Raw genomic sequence first — 13,496 nt, 5'->3', positions numbered from 1 at the left:
CTCTCTCTCTCTCTCTCTCTCTCTCTCTCTCTCTCTCTCTCTCTGTAGGCTTTTACAATGTAACAAACTCAACATCTCTGTGCCTCAACCTCCTGAATACACCACTACACTTGGGCCAGTCTTGCCAGAAGAGGGCTCCTGGGGCCCCTTACAGGATTACTCTCCTTCCTCTCCAAGAGAACAAGACGCTGGCAGCTTGTGAAACTTTGGGCTGTGCCAGTCAAGCATATTACCCACCTGCAGACTGACGCCCACTTAATGCAATCACACAGGGACACTGCTACCCGCAAGGCTTTAACCTGTGCTGTACATCAAGCTCCCCTCCAGACCCACTGTGCTTTATTAAAAGGCAACCACACCTAACATGATTACCGGGACCAGACACTGCACATGTTGTACAGCCCAGGAGGCAGAGAGGGACCATGAGGAAGGTGGACAGTGGGAAGCTTGACTTAGCCATAACCCTCCCTATCAGCAGCAAGGTTTTAAGTTAGAAAATACTGTGACGGGGACAGGGATTAGAGCCTTCCTTGACAGGTGAAAATGGTGAGGTTCTCCTAGAATGAAGTGAGAAAAAGGTAGAACCAGGGTGAACTGTTGGATGGGGGCACCCAAGGTGCTCCTGGGAAGAAAGTGAACCTTAAAGTCAGCATCAAGTGCAGAGACTTGGTGCCAGCACTCACACCAGCCAAAAAAGGGGCGGGGGAGATGTTTTTCTGTTCAAAGCAGAAGGAAAAAAAAATCTTTAGGATTGAAGGAAAATGATTTAATTTTAATCCAGTCTGTAATGCTACCTACCTTTATGCCAACACAATTTGAAAGTATCATTCTTATCTAATTTTGTGGAGGAGGGAGGGGCCCCAATGCAGCCTGGGAGAGAAAAACAGGAATTCAAAATGGGCTCCACTCTTTAAGACCATGTACTACAGGAAGGCCATGTCCCTTCTCTTAGCCTGCCTCCTCATCTGTAAGGTGAGGGGACAGTGAGACCTACATTATTAGACTACAGAAAAGTTAAGCGGGTGGGGGGAGATATGCATGGATGGATGGATATGCACAAGTGCTTAACACAGTGCCTGCCATTAAGTCAAGCAGCAACTGAACAAAAAATAAACCTGCTCCTAATGTGTCAGCTAATCACAACAGTAGCGACTGATCCGTGAGGCTGGGGGCCTGAGAGCCAGATGGCAGGACAGCACACACCCCTCTAATGTTACTTCTGCCCATCATAACCCTTGCCGCCTACAGAACAGAAACTTCTCCAGCAAGGAAGAATGCAGAGCAGCCTTTTAGTTTTTTGTTGCTGTTAGATAAGGTTGGATCACGGTCTCCCTACATGGCCCAGGTTGGTCTCAAACTTATAGCCACCTACATCAGCCTTCTAAGTACTTGGATTACAGCCACCTGTCACCACACTTGGTCCAAGTAGTCTGCTTTTAATCTCTGATATTTTATATTCCCCAAATTCAATTATGAATTAAGTAGAAAGTGGAGAATATTTTCCCAGTGAAGCTGGCTTTAGGCATTTTATTTCTCATGATGGGTGTGCTGGATAGTGTCAGTTGTCAATTTGACACACCTGGGTAGAGGGACCTCCAACAAGGAATTTCCTCCCACTGGTCTCACCTGTAGCCATGTCTGTGGGGCATTTTCTTGATTATTGAATGATGTGAAAGGGCCTAACCCATTGTGGGTGGTACCACCCCTGGACATGTTGTATAAGAAAGCAGGCTGGGCACAGGCTACAGGAGCAAGCCAGTACGCAGCATTCCTCCTTGGTTTGTGCTCCAGGTTCCTGCTTGAGCTCCTGCCCTGGTCCCCCTGGATGAAGAACTGAACTTTAAGCTGAAATAAACCCTTTCCTCAAGTTGGTTTTGGTCGCGGTGTTTATCATAGTAATAGAAAGTAACTAGGACAAGGATTCACCAACCCAGAACCCTCTTATAAAGAGGCCTAGGAAGGAGGTGGGACAGGGCATTTGTGGGCTATTCCACTGCTAGTTCCAGGAGCTGCTCCCACGAAGGGGTGGGGTTAGAGCAGTCCAGTATTTTCTGACCTGGATCCAATTACTGGGAAGATATCAAGGTATTTAAAAGAGGTGGCCCTGCTTTGCTTTGCTTTTTTTTGATATGAAAAGAAACAGAATCCAGGTGACCTAAGACGGAACTTTAATCTTAGAAAACCCTGTGATTGCCAAGACCGAAAGAAGAGAAGAGAGGGCAAACAGGAGGGAGGCCAGGGGCCCCAAGGACCCTTCTATGTCTTGTGACGCAGTGCGGGGGGGGGGTTGCTGGAAAGTGGAGATGTAAAGACAGCAGCAGATCCCTCCCTTCCAGAGTAGTTCCGTACTTGCTGTACCCACCCTTCAGCGCCGGCCAAGGCCAAAGCCAAGAGTCAGGCTTCTGCCAGTCTAGGAACCCCTAATCTCACCCAAGGAAGGTGAATTGTCAAAAGAGGAGAATGGATCCACCTGTCGAGCATTACAACACAGAATCCAGCTGCAGAAGAAGCGAAGTTCAGAACAATTGTTTCGAAGAACAATTGTGGCCAACAGAGATGGCTTCGCTCCCACCCACCTTGCTCGGAAACATGGTCACAAGCCCCTACACTTAAACTTGGGTCTGCCAGGAGTTTCCTTCCTAACTTCAGCAGAGCCTTCCCGCCACCCTCTTTCTGCCTTCACTGTGGCAGGAACTCCCTCCTCCAGGAAGGAGCCAGAGTCCTCGCTGCACCTGGCCGGGCCGCAGCAGCCGGGAAGCAGGGCTGAGCCTGGGGCGGGGCGGCTGCAGGTGAGCACGGAGGGGGGGGCGCTCGGAAGCCCGGGGCTCGCCTGGCCGTACTCCCAGCTGCCCCCGCCGCCCTCCCCGTCGCGGCCCCCAGCTCCCCACCGCCTACCTCGTCCAGTTGCGCGCCGTCGCAGCCCCGCCTGCGCCAGCTCCGTGGGCAGCGCATGGGCTGCTTTGCAGGTTCCGCGACTCCGCGGTGCGACGGCGTCGCCACGGCGACGGGTTGGCCGCCGCGCGTGCGCGCGCGACTAGGCGACAATCAAACGGGCCGGAAGTACCGCAAGGCGCCCGCACTCGGACCTGAGTTCCTACAATCTTCAGGATCCGGCTCCCGACTCGCCTTGCCCGACCCCACGTCCGCCTCCCACCGCGGGGATGGGCGGCCCGGTTCGCTCCGGCCTGGGGCGGGTGCCGACCCGAGTCAGGACCCGGTGGGTGCAGGGCACCTGCTCTGGGCGCCTCGGCTCCAGGCCCTCCGCCCTCTGCCCTGCACCCTTCGTGCCTCCCCTGCCCTCGCGGCCCGAGCTCAGGAGGCCGCTAGGTGTCAGGCACGGCCCGGGCCCACGCTGCAGCTGCGGGAACCCGAAGGTCACCCCTTCCCCAGGTGGCGTGGGCGGAGATGGTACTTTACTGGAAGGCTGGGAATAATCCTGTCCTCCCCTCCTCTGCCTACGTGTCACACACACATGATTGTTGACAGATTTTACCTCCCTTTTTCCCAAGCCAGGAGGCTCTGCACGAGATAGACACAGACGGAGTCAGAACCAGCCAAAGGAGAGATCTGGCGCTCCCAGCCTTTCATGAAGGCCTAGACCTGTTGCCAAGGTCTGGGCTTGGGCCTGGAGGTTGCCAAGGCTGGGAACTTGGGCAGCTGATTCTGGCCCCCGCCCCCTATCCAGGAAATGCTGTGGGTAGATAAGGGCTCAGTGCAGACTTCCTACAAGCCTGGAACAAAAGGTTCTTTCCTGTTGGATGCTGAACCATAGTTATCAAGGGGCCAAGAGTGGGAGAGAAATGGGGTCTCTTTCCCTGTGAGGCAAAGCATCCTTGGCTGTGGAACTGGCCTCTTACCTGCCCTCACCCAGCGGAAGGAAGTCCTTGGAACTCCTTGGCATACTGGGAACTTCCGTGTGGCAGAGTTCAGAATCTGGAGGGCTAGGCCAGAAACCCTTTTAGAGGGAGCGCATGGTTGAGATTGCACCAACACGACCAGTTCCCTTGGAGTGACCAAGTTTAAACCATCCAAGCATCAGAATTCTGTTATGGTAGCTTTTCATCTGGAGGAAGTTAATGGACATTTTAAAGAAAGCAACAGCTTCCTTGGTATGCTAACAGGCAATAAATACTTACAAACTAAAGGTGGAGTAGAGCCATTCATTTCCTGTTGCTTGGTGGGTACTTCTGGGCTTCCTGGAGGAAGAGGAGGGGCAGACAGGTTTGGCAAGACAGAATCTTGAAGTGCTGAGCTCCCTGGTTATGGTGCAGGACTTTCAGTGCCTTGGGGACTCATGGGACCCACATGGTCTTGCAGCTAGCAGCTGTGCTTTTCTCCTAGGAGAACACACCACCCCCAGCCCCCACCCCTGACGTGTTCTCAGGGGCCTGCTGAAGAGAGGGAGAGACCTCTGCCTCAGCCTGTGAGGACTCACTCATAAGGGCCCATGCATCCATGCACCCCACTTTATAAAAATAGGGGAACCCATCAAAGTGCTGTCAAGCACTAGGGCCAGCCTGGTCCAGCTTCCAGAGACCCCAGCCCAGGCTGAGAGACCTCCAGAGTGCCTTTTCCTGTTCCCTACAGCAGGAACTCCTACCTCTGAAGCCTAAGAACCTACAGCTTAGACAGGCAGAGTTCCCTTACCACCCCTCCTTGGGCCACACAAAGATGTAGTCCAGTCTTGAAATGCGGAGGACCTCTGTGTGTAGAATTCTGCACTTGACACACTTCCTGCTCTGTTATATTGATTTCTTAGATCATCACTGGGCTCATTCAAGTCTCCAATCTCACTGCTTCAGAAGGCAGTTCCTGACCACCAGTGTGGCAGTGTAGTGGGGGTTAGAGATGTAGAGGAGCCTGGGCTCAGTGTGCTAGGGGTGATTCTGGACCTCGGATCAAAAGCATTAAAGAGCAGGAGTGCCAGGGCTCTGAGCAGAATGGATCTTGTTCTCAAGAACCAGAAGTTTCCTGAGACCCACTCCCACCTGGCTGACTCTCCTGAAGATTACCAGACTCAGAAAGCAGAGGGAGAAATCGCCAGGATTCTCAGTTAAATTTCAACTTAAAAAAAAAAATTAGCAATCAGAGGTTAAAAGCACTTGCTGTTCTGGGGCTGGAGAGATGGCTCAGTGGTTAAAGAGCACTGGCTGTCTTTTCAGAAGACCCAGGTTTGCATCCTAGCACCCACATGGTTGCTAACGGTTGCCTATAACTCCAGTTTCAGGGGATCCAATGGCTTCTTCTGTCCTCTGCAGGCATTATGCACTTACATACATGCAGACAAAACACTCATATGCATAAAATAAGAATCATAAATATTTTTTAAATTTAGCATGAGGCTGTTAAGAGTATGTATTGCTCTTCCACAGGACCTGAGTTCAATTCCCATCAACTACATTGAGGAGCTTACAACTGCCTGTAATTCCAGCTCCTGGGGAATCTGACACCTCTGGTTTCTGTAGATGGACACACACACACACAGACACACACTTAAACATAAAAAAAATCTTTAAAATAAAATTTAGCATGAGGCTGGGCACGGTGGCACATGCCTTTAATCTCAGCACTCGGGAGGCAGAGGTAAGAGGATCTCTGTGAGTTTGAGGCCAGCCTGGTCTACTTAGCGAGTTCCAGGCTAGCTGGGACTACAGGGAGACCCTGTCTCAAAAAAGACCAAAAAAAAAAAAATTAGCATGAATATATCTCAAGTATTACAACATACTAAATATTTATTCCTCAAATGTAACCAGATGACCCATGTTTTAGGTGGCAATTCTACCTTTGCTCTTGTTCAAGAAAGACAGGAGAAGGACCTTCTCTCCACCCCCAGCAAGTGAAACCCTCTCAGAGCCAGGAACCACCCAGTTAAGTCTCATCTAGCACTTTTCAGGCTTGAGCCTGGACTGCAGAGGGTATGCAGAGTAAAGACAGGTTCCTAGTTCTAAGACTTTGTATGACTCATGAACATGGTTCATTCTTACATTCCTATACTTGGTATAGTATGCACTGGGGGCTGGGAGGACGCTGAGGACACAGCAGCAATAGACCAGGCACAACACTGTTCTCAAATTGCAACGGGCAAGTGGAGCCATAGAAGACACTCAGGGAGAGGCATTTAAAGCATTCCAAGGAAACCCAAATATGTATATCCTTCATCCCTTTGGGAACAGGATGCCCCATTACAAGGGACTGAGAAGGCTTCACGAGCCATGGAACATAGAACTACACTGCTACAAGATGCTCAGGTGTCAGCCTGGCAACACTGCATGCAGGGAGAGGCCAGAAACCTCATTTCTGACTGAAGGATAAAGAACCACACCACAGAAGGCCTGGTGAGCTTGGTTCCCAAGTGTGCGTGGGTCCCTAAAGGCCAGAGGAATGTGAAGAGGGCTGTGAAAAACCTAGAGGCCTGAACCAAAGTCTTATCAGCTCTGAAACCTGGGTCCTGCCTTGCAATGTCCCCTGGCCAGCCTTCAGCCCAGGCAGCAGCATCCTCAGGCCCACTCCCAGAGGAATTGTGTGTGTGTGTGTGTGTGTGTGTGTGTGTGTGTGTGTGTGTGTATGTATGTATACTTAATGGCTACCTCGATGAGCTTAAAGTAGAACCATGAGTCACTCAAGAAGAAAAACCTATCTTCCAGCTTCCTGTGCACTAGAGGTGACCGGAAAAGCAGCAGCCATGGCAGGACATGAACAGAGCATCCATTGGAACGACCACCATGGTGGCAGAAGTAGCAGCCAGAATGGCCACCAGCTACAGTGCTTCCAGAGCCAATGAAGACAGTGAGTCACCTGAACCTCTGGAATATTGAGGGGCTTTGCCCCAAGGGATGTCAAAGGCTGTGGGTTGTCACCACATCCCTGATTGATTCCAAGACTGGTCCAGTCTGAGAAGACAAGACCTAGACAAACAGCAGCACCATGATTACTGAGCCCAGACAGGAAGAAGCAACCAGATCAGACAGGCTGACTTTTCCTCTCTACTGGGCCCTGAGGGGACAGGACCCAGGCTGGCTAAGAAGGGTAGGGGGCCAGCCTTGCAAGAAGTGGTGTGTGGGCACTGGGGCCCCAAGGCAGGAGGAAGCCAAGGCAGTGGGCTTTCCCAGCCTATAGCTTGTTTCTGTGCAGCCCCTTGGGGAGAGAGAATCGGGATCATTTTCTCCATTACCCTGCCTCCCTCCCTCCCCTTTGCTTCTCTTTTTCCCTCCCTCCCTCCTTCCTTCTAGAATGATAATGGACACCTGCTTCTTGCCAGATGATGTTCTAGGCCCCTAAGAGACAGTAATAATGAAGAGAGACAAAGACTGTGCTTTCATGTGACTCACATGAAGTGGGAAAAAGCAAGAAATCAAGAAATAAGAAGTAAACTAACAGGGGCTGGAGAGATGGCTCAGCAGTTAAGAACACTGACTGCTCTTGCAGAAGACCTGGGTTCAAGTTCCAGCATCCACATGGCTAACAAACATCTGTAACCTCAGTTCTAGGGGATCCAAAGCCCTCTTCTGATCTCTGTGGGTACTGCATGAGTATGATGCACTTACAGGCATGCAGGCAAAACACTCATACATACAAAAGAAAGTAAGTAAATAAATAAATAAATAAATAAATAAATAAAGGGGCTGGAGAGATGGTTAAATTTTTAAAGCACTGGCTACTCTTGCAGAGGACCTAGGTTTGATTCCCAGCACCCACATGGTGGCTACCAGCTGTCCCTAACTCCAGTTCCAGGGGAATCTGACACCCTGTTCTGGCCTCTGTGGGCATTGCACACACATGCAGGCAAACACTCATACACATAAAACAATTTTTTTTAATTTTAAAGTAAATTAAAAAATTCTATATATGTACATTCATCTGTGCACATAAACCTAGTTGCACAAAGCACAAGCATCATGCTTTAACATGACAAATTATGAAACAGTAATAATGTAGGAAGAGGTGCAAGGGGTGGCCGATGTTGAGCTGGTGCTGGGGAAGACTGTCTGAGGGGACAGAAGTAGGGACATAGGCCATGGGAAACTCTAGGGAAGGTAATTCCAGTAAAGGGCAGAGCAGGGGCAAAGGCCCTGAGGCAGGAACGTGCACAACTCTCTACCCTCTGCCCTGCCCTCTGCCACTCTGCTCCCTCCGATGGAGAAGTTAGGTGAGTGTGCAGAGATGGGAGGCAGGCATGCAAACAGGTCATTAGAGAGCAGAGGTTGAAGGTATGGAATATGTGCCAGGGCCCCGACCTGTGATGCATGGGACATCTGAACAGTCTCCATAGGCCCATAATTGTGTCTGTGTCTAATCACATTCACTGTGGTGGGTAGGGCACAGGCAGGCTCCCCCCATCCATCCTGGGTGTGCCTATGGCCAGTGGTATGGCTAAGCAGGAGGTCCTGGAGCCTCTGCCAGCTCTGATCACACTCACCTTCAGCCTTCCCTCCAGTAAGAAATGTTGAGAAGTTTATGCCCTCATTCCCCATCTCCCCACTTCTCTCCTTGAGATGTGGCCAGTCAGTCAATCCTTAAACACTAAAGACTTGCTATGAGAGCACTGGGGGAATTGTGGACAGCAAGAAACACTGTAAGCTGGAGCCAGGAGTGAGGCCCTGGGTGCAGGGGTATCTATACCCTCTGATGGTGTCAGTAGATAAGTGGAAGGGAGGAGCTGTTGATAATGACAGGCCTGTGTTCACCTCCACCAACCAGCCATGAACCACAGGTTTGGGACTCCTGCTCTTTGTCCAAAGCCTTGGGCCTCCCAGAGTTCCTATCCTGGTTCCTTGAAGCCACTGCAACTCTTGATATATAGCCCTGGCTCTCAGCCAAGTCCTACATCCCAGGGAGTATGGTGAGGATGTGGTGGCCTGTCTGAGCCTTACCAGGCATGACCTAGGAGCTACCTCTACTGGCTGTGGGCAAAAGTCCAGACAGAGATTCCCAGTCATAGGTGTTAGATTTAGGAGAGCAGAAAAATGAAGGAGTTTAAAGTTAAGAAATAAGAACCAGAGCCAGACCTGCAACAGGCAAAGCATATGTTCCTTTATTCAAGAGACCATAGCAAAGGGCCTCTGCGGTCCACCGAAACAGGCATCCGCAGAGAAAGGCAGAACAATCTGGACTTCTATAGGAACTCTGCTGAACACAGCTGTAGGAATTTGCTCAGTCTCAGGTGTCAGTGTCCTTGGGGTAATTGAGGGTCTTCTTCCTGAGGTTACTTCTCAGGATGAGCAGGCAAGTTATTGGCACCTAAAGGAGTTAGGTTGACTGTAAACATTCTCTGTCAGTCCGGGGAGTGATCAGTTGATAAGGCTTGAGCAAAGGCCAGCCACCAGAGCAGGTAAGTTTCTTATGGCACAGCAGGAGTTAGGCTGGCCTTGTAAACAGTCTCTGTCAGCCAGGGAAGTGACCAGTTGATAAGACTAGAGCAAAGGCCAAGCTGCCAATCTGCACCATTTGGCTACCTTGAGGAATTTATGTCCTTATGGCTTCCTTTAAGGAAGCTTATGGCTCTCCTGCAATTTACACAATCTATCAATTGGTCCACAACAACCCTATCCCTCACTAGAACTGCAGCTACACCCAGAACAGAAGATGGGGGCTGAGAGCTAGGCCATACCTCTGGTGGCCACAGTGAGCCTGCTGACTCCTCAGGAGTCACTCCCTGACCACAATCTGCTGTCCTAGGTTCAGGCTTTCCCCTCTCCCTGCTCTGCCACGTCCTGCCTCCATCCTTCCTACTTCTGTTGACTTTGGTCTTGGCCTTTGCTTCCTGCCTTGAGTTCCCCTATCAGGAGAGGTGCTTCAGATTTGAAGGGTACCTTCCCCTTAGCCCAAAGTATCTCCTACCTAGGAAGCCACAGGCAATGGGAGAACCTAAGAAGTGGTTGAAGCCAGAGGAGGGGAGACAGGGGGATGACAATGATGATGATGATGATGATGATGATGATGATGATGATGATGATGATGATAGAGAACATGACACCACATGGGGGGGTCTCACACCCTCAGCCTGTCCTCATCCACCATCTATGATTGATCTGTCTCTGGCATCATCACCACCTCAGACCTTCCTGTTATTCCAGGCATCCAAAGGGCTAGCCCTAGAACAGAGTAGAAACTGGGTCCCTCTACAACTCAGAGATTCTGAGTGCCTACCCCTGAACTCTAGGACACAAAAACTGTTTCTCTAGGACAGGATCTTAGATTCAGGGCCTGAGAAATATAAGGTTGCTACTTACAGACTTTTAAAAAAATCTTTTATTATTTTTATTTCATGTGTATGAGTATATTGCCTACATGTATGTAAGTGCACCCATGTCATACAATGCCTGCAGAGGTCAGAAGAAGGCATTGGATCCCCTGGAACTGGAGTTACAGAGGGTTGTTAACTGCCATGTTGGCACTGGGAACTGAACCTGGGTCTTCTGCAAGAACAACCAGTTCTCTTAACCACTGAGCCATCTCTCCAGACCCCCTGGAGAAATCATGATCCTTCCCAACTATGCGAGTTCACTTCACATCATGGCTTTGAGTACGCACCTCTATTTTAAAGAGTTGTTCTCTCCTTCCATGAACTCTCTTCAATTGATAAATCTTAGCCATTTTGAGTCTTGGTGGAGGGGAACTCAGCTGTATTCCCCAGCTACACACCAGCAAGTGAGATCATCCCATGTCAGGCAGCCTGGACTCTAAACTTTCCAGTAGCCCGATGCTGTATTACATTCCCTCACCCACTTTACACCATCCCAAGACACCCAGGAAGCCAGGTCAGTACTGACTACATAGAGCCCAGGGTGGTACCACCTTTCTGTCACCCAAATCTAGGTGGCTTCCTCACAAAAGTCCCAGAGCACTTCTGACAACCAACCATGTAGAAGGTTGCTAAGAGAGGACAGGCACTTTGCTCCTCCTCACACACCTGTCACCCCCCTGCCCAAGAGGATGGCATGCTCTGGCCTCTGCCTAGCCATTCTCCCTCTACCTTGGGACTTTTGTCCAGTGTCTACAAAGAGGTGCTTCTTAGAACAAAGGAAACAACTTCAAGTGAAGCAAGGTCATCTTCACTGCCAGGAAGTGCCTCCAGTACAACTGAGTGCTAGGGCACAAGTCCTGGCTCCAGGAGTCTAGACTCGGCTGTCTGCCTCAATCCACCAATTAGAGGTGAGTATTGGCAAAAGGCAGAGACAGGAGAGTCAATCAGTGTGTGAAAAAACAAATGAGGGGTCTAGTGACCCCAAGTTTGTCTTCAGGGTACTGACTCCCTGACAGGAGTTTCTGTTTCAACTTGTTTTACATTTCAAGACAATGTTGTCATCATCTGGGCTGGAGAATCTGCAATCAAGTTACCAGAAAATTGAAAAAAAATAAATCTTGTAATAATTTAACCAAGTTTACAATTTGGGGTTGAGCTGCATCTGGGGCTACATGGGACCTTTGGGCTGCATGTTGAAAGCACCTGATAGAAAAACTTGGGGGGGGGGTGTCAAAAGGATGTATATTCAAGCAGCCCTACTCAGGGCTTGGTGTGATTTGATCATCTCAGAAGTCCTTACCCCTGCAGAGGGGAGAAATGGGTTCTCATGAGTTGATGGCTCCTGCAGCCTTGTTCTGGTAGATAATTGTCTCCTCTGAGGTGAGGGCGCATGGGGGAGAGAGATAGCCTGTCCTGTGGGGCTTTGAAGTTCCTGGAGTTCAAAGTGACTTAGAGCTTAGGACAATGCCTTATTTCTGTCAACCTTGCAGGGGAATGAGGTCAGACACTACTTGACTCATGAAGAGAAAAGCAGAAGTCTCATGCAAAGTAAAGGAGACAGACACAAAATGAAGATAGAGATGCCAGGCTTATCCTACCTTTAGTTATCAAGTGAGCCAAGTGAGGAGTTAGGCTTTTTAGCAAAAAGCAGGTTCCAGATGCCTGTAGAATGGCACCTTCCAGGGAGCTAGTGATGGAGGGGCTGGGGGCAGGATTGGATGGGTTAGACAGGGACAGGAGGCTGCCTATGGAGCAGTGGAAATTCCTCAGGGGTGGGCCTCAAAGATAGAATTGCCTCCTCTGTTCTGGATCCCCTGATGAGGTCAACAGCCCAGTGGGTGTTGGCCTGACCAGGTTCCAGTCACTACTCAGATGGTGGCCATCCTCCTGCTCTTTCTGTCTCTATGGGTCCTTGTTTCTGTCTGGACCGCCACTGTAACTGTGTTGAGTCTCTCCCAGTCTTTTCCTCCCCTCCATTTCCATCTTCTGAGGTCCAGGAGCTTCTGGGAGGCATAATCTTTGCTCTTCATCATGCGAGCTCCTACATTCAATTTCCTGGCCCCTCTGTGGGAATAATGAGGAGGAGACACACAGATGCTGGGTGAGAAGCATGGAGTTTTAGTCACCATAGCCTCAGAGGTCTAAGCTAGGCACCCAGCCAAGGTTCCCAGTGTGGGAGAGAACTGGCAGTGCCTGGGCAGCACCTGATGAGCCCAGTTCAATATCCTGGGCCAGTTGGAAGCCTGGGATGGCCTACACCCACAGCCCCCATCCCCCATCTGCTGCCAAGGAGGCTGGTTATTGACCATTCCTTCCCAGTCCAGCTCTGAGCACACCTATTGTGCACTGGGCAGCCAGGTAGAGCCTGGAACAGTGAGTCTAAGAATTGTGGCTGCTGAGGAAGGGAGACAGATATGCCAGGATGTGCATAAGGTCAGGGAAGACCTGCCTTGAAGGAAGATGGGTGGTAAACAGGCTGTAGGGGGACATTCTAGACAGAAGATGAAGAGGAGGTCCTGGCCTGGGGACTGCAGTGGACAAGCCCCCAAATAAAGACCACTGACCTGTCTAGAGCCTAGCTAGAGCTACAGACCCATTTTAGTTTGCTCAGCAAGGATATTTTTTTTCCGTTTCTTTTCAAATACATTTAAATGTTTATTTATTCCTTGACTTATTCTTGGTGTGGGGCCTACACTGGTGCTGCTGTGGCTGAAAAGGGGCCTGTGCTTCAACCAGGTGTTCCTGCAGAGGTTGTGTGACAGGGGGCCCCACGAGGATCACCCCAACCTCATCCACATCAATGCCAACGAGGCCTATGAGACTGCCCTAAAGAAGTACCAGGGCTGCCTGTGCAGATCCCCAAGGCAGCACTGTATGCAGCACCCTACAAGTCCAGCATCCTGAAAGCACTGTCCAAGGGCCAGAATGGGGCAGAGGAGTACCTGGAGAAGATCTGCCTCTTCACCACCATCAATGCTCTGCCACCATCAATGCTCTCTGTGAGATGTGTACAAGATGAAAGTGGAGCTCGACTACCTGGTGGAAGCAGCCCTGGCACATGGGAGCGAGAAACCTCTGATCACTGTGAATCACGCCAGGAGGGTACCCAGCTCAGCCTCCAGACCAGCCTGGGTCTACAGGGGTAGCCTTGGTTTCTTTTTTTTTTTAATATTTTATTTGTTATTTTTATTTTTTTATGTGTGTGAGTGTATTGCCTGCATGTAGGTAAGTGCACCTGTGTCATGCAATGCCC

At 50.3% G+C, this 13,496-nt stretch overlaps 1 protein-coding gene and 1 pseudogene across 2 annotated transcripts in view; one reads left to right on the top strand and one right to left on the bottom strand.

Moving 5' to 3' along the window:
* The window catches only part of LOC103744764 (cytochrome b561), an 11,858-nt gene extending 8,837 nt beyond the window's left edge, over positions 1–3,021 (bottom strand). The window contains exon 1 of one of the 2 annotated variants that reach the window (XM_017801525.2): positions 2,896–3,021. The gene's annotated coding sequence lies outside the window, so the exon portion shown is untranslated. The remainder of the gene's footprint in view (positions 1–2,895) is intronic. The other variant, XM_017801524.2, reaches the window with a different exon arrangement.
* Positions 3,022–12,919: 9,898 nt separating this feature from the next.
* Positions 12,920–13,262, top strand: LOC103744773 (annotated as a pseudogene).
* Positions 13,263–13,496: the final 234 nt, after the last annotated feature.

Source organism: Nannospalax galili, unplaced genomic scaffold (genome assembly GCF_000622305.1).
Source record: "Nannospalax galili isolate Female #2095 unplaced genomic scaffold, S.galili_v1.0 scaffold1023, whole genome shotgun sequence".
Taxonomy (NCBI): domain Eukaryota; kingdom Metazoa; phylum Chordata; class Mammalia; order Rodentia; family Spalacidae; genus Nannospalax; species Nannospalax galili.
This window is presented reverse-complemented; position numbering and strand designations above follow the sequence as displayed.